The sequence below is a fragment of the Oenanthe melanoleuca genome, chromosome 3, assembly GCF_029582105.1.
Source record: "Oenanthe melanoleuca isolate GR-GAL-2019-014 chromosome 3, OMel1.0, whole genome shotgun sequence".
Classification (NCBI taxonomy): domain Eukaryota; kingdom Metazoa; phylum Chordata; class Aves; order Passeriformes; family Muscicapidae; genus Oenanthe; species Oenanthe melanoleuca.
Genome location: NC_079336.1, coordinates 69,049,460 through 69,057,988, shown reverse-complemented (window position 1 = coordinate 69,057,988; position 8,529 = coordinate 69,049,460).

Sequence of the window (8,529 nt, the reverse complement as noted above, 5' to 3'; positions counted from 1 at the left end):
GACTTGTACTGCAGCAGCCTGCAGCAAATACCTTCTTTGCTAAGAAGTTCAAGACTACAGAGTAATGTAATTTGCATACCAGTCTTTAAGTATTGCTGAGACTAGTTTTCTTTGGGAGAGTGGTATAATGCTCAGTGTGTTCCTGAGATATCACCTTGTTAGTAGGGGCTGAAGCAGCTGAAGATATCAGGATGCAAAAGTGGATGGGAAGTTTTCCTAGAGAAGACAGTTTTCAGGCACCTAGTAGAAGGAACTGAGGATGGCAAGAAATTATGAACCAGATTTTGCCTTCTTTCTAGAAGGCAAAGACGTGGGCTACATAGGAACATGGAGCCCTGGGAATGACAGGTGCAGAGTTACCCAGGGACATTTCTTGGTGTTCCCATGGCTATTCAGACCATGCCTGTAATTGCAGTACAGCTTGAGAAGGAAGGTTGAGTCAACAGAGCAGCATGATTTCCCCTCTTTAATGGGTAAGGAATCACAGTCAAAAGAAAATGTTCCCTCTGCAATTGCAGCAATCCACTAATAAGGACGACCAGAGGGGAACTCAAGCCATGCAACCATTTTTTATGAGTAGTTACTATAAATCCAAAAACCTACAAGATATTTTTGTATCATTTAAGTCAGTCAGTTCCTGTTTCCATATTACTCCACAAGCACACACCAGGGAGTGAAATTAATTTGTGATTTTTTTCCCTATATTTTGAGCATGGCAGAGGGAAGAGGATTTTTAAAACCCCAACAAAACAAAAGAGAAAGACTGAGCCACCATGGGAAAAGATTCCTAAAATCAAATATTCTACTAAGGAAATCTTACAAGGAAGAGGAAGTCCATGAGCTTATGCTTAGCTGAATCAGTGATGAAAACCCTTCTTGTCCCTCTGATGAGACAGGTGGGCCAAATGGGAGACAAACCAATTCAGGGATGTGTGTAAAGGAAATGCAGGGAGCCAGTGTGTGTCCTCAGCCTACAGTCAGCAAAGGAAGCTCCCATCTGTGACAGCAGATTTCCCAGACAATAGTGGTGCAAAATGGAGAAGATGAAGGAAAATGAAGCTCTTGTATAAATCAGGAGAATAACACCATATTTCCTTAGGTTATTTGTGCAATCTCCTCCAGGGACATATCTTACACATAAAGCACTTTGAAAAGGCAGGTGGCCCAAGTGAGGAAAAGTTAAGCAGACACTGCAGTGCACAAATGAACAGTTTGACAGCGAGCAGCTGCAGTATTTTGTGTAACATCTATCTTGAGCTTCAATAACTCAGCTGGCATTCAGAAGTGTTTCTCTTTCTCTTTCTTTTATACTAGACTCCATGTTACAGACTGACTTTGAAAGAGTCATAATAAAATACCTGACAAATATCAATCTCTTCAAAATTTAGTAAACCCTTTACCCACTGTGGTTTTACATCTACTTCATGAAATTAAGCACACTAGGACATGACACATAAAGCACAGACAAATTTATAGTTGTAGCAGAATTTCCATGAATATTCTGCTGCTTTCAGCATACATAGCTTTGCCAAAAAAAAAAAATGATTTCTGAAAACTGTACTCACCTAGCAGGATATTTTTGCATATATATATATTTAAAAGATCATTTAAAAAGCTGTTTTTTCTTTGTCTCTTGTTGGAGAAGGCAGACAATGGGGAAGGCTGATACCCTGATGTCATAGAAGATGCCTATCCCAATCCAGGCCAATGTGCTTTGCTAGATTTTTGTAAATTTCTGATAACTTGGCAATGCTCTGATGGAAAAACCATGGTAAATCTCTAGACAAACTACAGCCTGAGTGGTTGACCAGTGACAGAATAAGCACAAAGAGAGAATTGACCTCTACAGGTAGTCTCTGATGATTTAAGAAGAGCAAGCTAAGCCAACTAGGAGATGTTCCAAGGTCTGAGAAATGGACTGCTCTGCCATGAAGCCTCAGTGAGCAGGAAGTAGCTCCCCACCGTGGGACAATGAGCTGCAATAAACTGAGGCACAACAAGAAACAGCAGCTTTGTAGCTCATAGGTTGGATTTAACCTCTAGGTTGGTACTGTCAGGGGGAAGACAGTGCAGTATCTGGGGCACTGCTGGCAGCTCTCTGCAGTGGTGATCCATTCAGTGATCCACCACATAGCAATGGCACAGCACGCATGGAAGAGCAGCCTTCCACCTTGAGGTTGTTGCATCTGGTCACCAGCACTGCTCTAATGCCTCTCAGACCACATCACCTCCCCACAAATAAAAGGGAAAAAAAAGAAAAAAGGGTTCAGAATAGGATTTCATCACGTAACAATGCTCTCACATTTTTTTAAGTCAGTTGGAACAGGCATTTCAAATAAAATGTTAAGCTTATTTTGAAATGCAATCAACCCAACACACAACAAGGTCACCAAATGATGAAGACGTAAGGGAGTTTGTCAGGGCATGCCCATCTGAATAAAGTAACAGTTATTAACCAAACTATCTAAGTTACATAAAGAATAAAGGGAGAACATAAATCTGATGTAAAAGCCAATTTATATTATTTTTTGTTTGTTTTTGCAAAATTATTTTTAGTGTTACTTAGAGGGAAATTCTAAAAAATGCATTTCAATTAATAATTTTCTCCATCTTGCAGTACCAAAAAATCTGATTTTTATCTTAACAACACTCTTTGGAAATGTTCCTCTTTTGAATCCTGACTGCACATTTGGAGAAAAACTGGCATGCAAATAAAGCCATTTCTAACAGAAGATCAAAACAATTTTTTTCCAGATGTGTTTTAAATATCCTCTTTCTAACAACATTACAAGCTATTTAGAGACCTCAGCTTCTGGAATTGGTAGCTTTCAGTGGTGCATCTCAGAATAGAAATTCTGAGTGTGCTGAGCCAGCAGCCAGTTCCATGCCCTGAAAGGACCACCTGATGGGCCAAATCCTGAGAGCTGGGAAGGGTTTGTATGTTTCATTCACTGCTGCAGATGTTCAATTATCCTCAAGAGCAAAACCCATTTATTTTGTGATGGCTGAACATTCAGCCTTTTCTTGGAAAAAGAAATTATTTTCCACGGGAGGGGGAGATGTCAAACATAAGGTATTTTTGAGATTCACAGTTATTTTTGCTAATGAAAATAGTCTGTCACTCTTCTTCCCTGCTCCCTCACACATTTTCAGTATTGCCCCTTTTATGATAAAACTTTGGTTTCTGAAAGACTTCTTCTGCTACAGCTAATTGATACCTGATCTACTTCATGTTTGCACTGATTGAACAGAGTGGGTAAACTCTCCAAATTTAATGGTGACTAACAGACATCTGCCACAGTCTATGACTAAAATTACTCTGTTTTTGTGGGAAGATGTGATTCCATTTCGGATCCTTAAGTGATTCAAACCACCCTATAGAGAAGATATTTTGACTTTTCAGCCTTTTTTTTTCCCCTCTGGAAAGAAATTGAATCCCATAAAAAATGTAATGAAGGGGGCTGCTTTTAACCAAAACATAAATGAATCTATTTGGTGTCTGATAAAATGCAACAGAGCACAAGTCTAAATTCACTTTGCTAACCTATACTGCTTTGCAAGGACTACCTATTTCCATAGGATTAAAATTGTCTGACAAGTTACTAGAACAACAACAAAACAAAAAAAAAAGGGAGATACATCTCTTATGGGAAGGTTTAGCATAGATTATTGATGGTTGGAACCTATTTAGATAAGGCTAATCAATGCATCTTGGCAACTGCCAGATGGGGTTCTGTATTTCCTGGTGACTTTAAAGGGCATTTAAAAAAACATGCTAGAAACTAGAATGCATTTCCCCATAGAAATGATGATAAAGATAAACAACTCAAGGAACTAGTTTTGGGCACTATGGCTCATTTACTTACTCACAGGTCATGTTTTCTGTCTCTAAGAAGAGACCTTCATAATGTTAGTGCATATTTGGGGCCTCTTTTCAATAACATAATATGTTAATTTTATGATATAATTATTATGAATAATGATGGTATATTAATAACAACAACAGCAATAATATAATGTAATTTAAAATTAATAATCAGTTATTAAATATTTATTATAGAATATTAATATTTGTAGTATTTCATGATTTTACCACATTACTTCTGTGCTTGAAAGGTAAACTAATAAGCAGATACACAGAAAGAATGAGCACATTCTGGAGCTGAACAACTCTCCATGTTGAGCTGCAATGGGAAGATAACAGTGTAACCTGTGGAGGAAATAGAATATGACTGTACCCATGCATTTAGGCAGGCACCTGACTTGGCAGCTGAGGCATTCTTCAAGAATAATCTCAAGAAAGCAAACTTGGGAATCTGCAGACCAGTGGTGACAAAGCAAGGATGACCATGGCAAAGCAAATACTATGCAAGGCAACAAACTAGAAACTAACAACAAACTATCCTGGCTGGGATCCCATTCTCTAGTCACTTCCTTCGTGTGTTTCCACAGCATGGATTTCCCCGAAAATCCTATTATGTGTTTACCGAGCTAATGAACAAATATAGGATCGGATGTGAAATTATAATTTGCAGCAAACAGGGTTGTAGATGGCAGAAATTCAGGTAGGTTTGTGTATGTGATTTGCATGATAAGAAGTGTTCTCACACTGGGAGTTATAGGTCACAAGGAGCTAAGTTCTTATCACTAACTTTGGCCATCAACCCATGCAATCTTAATAATCCTGTAGTGTGCTTTAATGAGTTAACTAGCTAAACCAAGAGCCTCCAGAGGTTCCACACTACCAGTTCCAGGGAGTTTCTAGGTTCAGTTCCCATGTTGATCAAAACCTAAACCTGATCTACACTGCAGGGGACACAGGCTGTCATAGCTCAAGGACTGCAGCCTTTAACAGTGCTCCCCTGAGGCTCTGCCTTGCTGGCTCAGGTCTCAATGTGAAGTGCATGCGTGGGGTCGGCCCTTCCAAAAATGCATTTCAAAACTGCATGGCTGTCAATGGAAATGCAAGTGCAGCCATACAATACTGTGTTTTTTGAGTGACAGCACCATTCTGAGCCTCTGGCCTACTGCACTTAGCTTCTGCTTCACACCCCCACCAGAGAGGAAGGAAGGATTTTTGCAGACCATTGCAGAACACTCTATGGACCCTCTATAAATTATTGATTAAACAGCTGATTTTCTATGCATGCATGAGCGACACACCTTATTTTCCCTTTGGAGCTTAGGTGAGTCTTGTTCATAATACAGCTTTTGCTAAAAATGGACTGGGCATGCACAAAAATGTGGTTTCCAAAGGCTCCTAATCTGAAAATCAAAATTGTTCATCACTGAAGCACTGAAATTTCTCTCCTAAATTTGAAATTTCAGTGCACTTTTGCTTCAGTATCAGAAGAGTCAAAAATCATCTCTCTCTCTCATACCATAAGAAAAAAACATATTTGTTCCATTTTTCTCATGTGAAAACACAAGCTTGTTTTTCTCCTTGAGTTTTGGTTCAACGTCATACTTGGGAAATGTTTAACATCGATCGAAGAAATACAGGGATCAAACAATATAAAGCAGCTAGAAAACAGAAAGCAAAAAAGAAATACATAGACAAGCATTTTTATTGTATTCAACATGCCATGTGCTGTAAATACTTGATGGATTTCAAAGGAAAAAACCCCAACCCACATGTAATATCAATGTTACTTCCAACAGGAGAGTTCCAGGGTGGATGAGAAAGAGCTCCACAACCTGCATGGAGCAGTGTATCAGGCAGGGCAGGACAGTGGCAGATCAATCCCCACTGGGCTGTTTTTCCCTGAGCCATGCAGTAAGACACAGAAGCCTTTGTGGAGGGGTGCAGAGCACTGTAACAGGACTGTCTGTGGTCATAGAGATTTCTCCCCTGCAAAGTAGGGACACCAAATGGTGATGTGTTTGGGAACCAGACTGATCCATGATCTCTGCCAGGGATGGGACAGTCCCTCCCTACCCTCTTCTCAGGGGCCTGGGAGGAAACAGTCCACTGGCTCCAATTCATTGTTGTTTTCAGTCTTGATTAAGCTTTTTCCACAAGTGTTTCTGTTCCTCTGAAGCCATGCGATAGTGGAAGAGGGAACTGAAGCCTATTGGCCTCATCCTGGATAAGCAACTCTACTCTCACACTACAAACTCCTTCTAGTTGGGTGTTGAGATGGAAGACAGTTCGAAATTCAGATTCCAGGCTGCACTTTCAGAACACAGGATTAGAAAAGAATAATTTTGTAATCTGATTAAATATTATTCCATCTCGGTGTATTTGTCCTGTGAAAGGACCAGGCACACACCAGGGCTTGGGTCTACAAATGCTTTGAAATCAATAGGAAGTGAAGAAGCTTAGGTAGGAGACAGAAACATCAATATTCTGTTGGATCTAGGCTAAGGTTTGACAGTGGAAGATGGCACAAGACCCTTCCTCAAAGAGCTAATTATCAAAAATAAATTACTGAGAACCGAGAAACACAAGATTTCCCACTATCATAGTCTTAACCACTAAGATTGTCAGGGCCAGAAGGAGTGTACAGAAGGCATCTTTGCTGTTGCAATAAAACCAGAAAACTTCAAGGAAAAGAGCACCAAACATTTTCTCTGTAGACAAATTAAAAGTGGATCCACAGGTTGCCATGGCTACAAAAGTCCATTTACTCTAGTAGTGTTTTCTATCAGCTAAACACAAGCTTAAGTGATTAAGGAGAAAACATAGCTATGTTTATAACATTCCATTACGTTTATATAATTAGATCTTTCAACTGCAAATCACCCCTGGTCATGGTTTTCTTGACTGTTCATAAAAACCCAGTGGACTTCTGTAACCATTTTTAGAACCATTCATCATATCTCTTGCCTCTGCAATCATTTGGGATCAAATTACTTCTAGTATGTCATACATGGCAATTTTCACAATCCAGAACACTCATTCTGGGTTACAGTAATCCAGTCAGCAGCTTCTGTGGATGGTCTTAGAGGAACATATGAAAAACTAAGTCTTAGACCATAAGGTAAGCCAAAACCTTAGGCATGCAGCTCTGTGTGGGGGCCTCTGTAGTCCTGCCTCAGAAAAGTAATCTTCCCATGCATGCACGAGAGACTAAGGCAGTTTCTCTGCTTGTGGAGCAGGCAGAAGAGGGACTTGTCATTGTACAGACTACGTTGAAAGAGGGGAAATTTCCATCAATAAAAACTGCATATGTGTGCATAGCAGCAGACTCCATCATTAAAACATCATGTTGGATGGTAGACAAAAGGGTCAGTCCCACCTCTCTCCATCAATGCAGTGGTGTCCTCCCAGAGCTCTTGTAAAAAATGAAAACTGAAGTTTTGGCCACTAGGTGGGAAGGTTTTGGCAGTGTGCATCAGCAGCTGGGATGAGAGCCTGTTTTTGGTGCAAAGCATGCACCAGTTGGGAGACACTGTCTTTGCTGCAACCAGCAGCTAGAGAGGGCTATGTGGGTTTCTTCAGTCTCTGGACTCTTCTCATCAATTCTTTTACTGGGACCCCATTTTGAAAAACCTTCTCTTTCTGTCCTGGGCTTTGAAGCAGCCCTTCCACAGAAAAGAATCAGCAAATTTGAAGATATTTGAGTGTCCATTGACACTTCCATAGAACCTGGATGCTCAGGTAAATTCTACATCACTTGGATGGACACCTCCACCTTTGTAAAAACCAAAAGTTTATTTTAATGCCCCTACTACAAAGAACCTGCCAACATGTTTAAAGTGAGCATTTTTCAGTCTTAAAAACCATTGTGTGAGAAGGTCAACAAAGGCCACCCCTATTTTTTTTGTTGTTGTTTCATGAGAACATATATAAAACAGACAACATTTGTGAAGAAGAATATGTGGCTTTCTATATGCCAAACAAGCAAAGAGGATTCATGAGGTTCAAGCTGATCACTCATCATTACCAGCAAGAAAGGTTCAGCATATTCAATCATGCCTTCCCATCACAGTACTCTGAGGACACAGGGTGGTATAGATCAATGAAAAGGATAGCTTTGCCTACAGAGCAATGGCTTCTGGTAACCAGTGAGATGAAATGAAGACAGTGCAATGCTTAACTCACAGGCTAAGTTGGCTGAACTTGCAATTAAAAAAAAAATCTATATAAACTTACAGATTTTTTAATATAATAATAATATAATATTTAATATAATCAGTAAGACAGTTTTGACATTTTTGAAAGTAGAACTGTAACTTAAATCTCAAAATACACTGGGTTTCCCTGTTTACTTATGGGTGCAGAATACAGATTCTTTTCTCTGGATTTGCCTCTATACATTATAAAGAAATTTAAAGTTTTAGTGTAGCCACTGCAACTAAAAAATATCTGAAGAGAACATAAAGTTGGTCTTTTAAATACCTACACAGTCCAGCTTTTATAATTTTCCATGTTGTGCTAGAGTCCTTGAGAATCATCAGAAGGTCATTAATCTTCCCTAATTATAACAGAAACATTCAGTGTTATAAAATTTATTAAATCTGTAGCACCAACCTACACTGCAAGTTTGCATCAAAAATTGCAAATAATATGCTGTACCCTCCCCC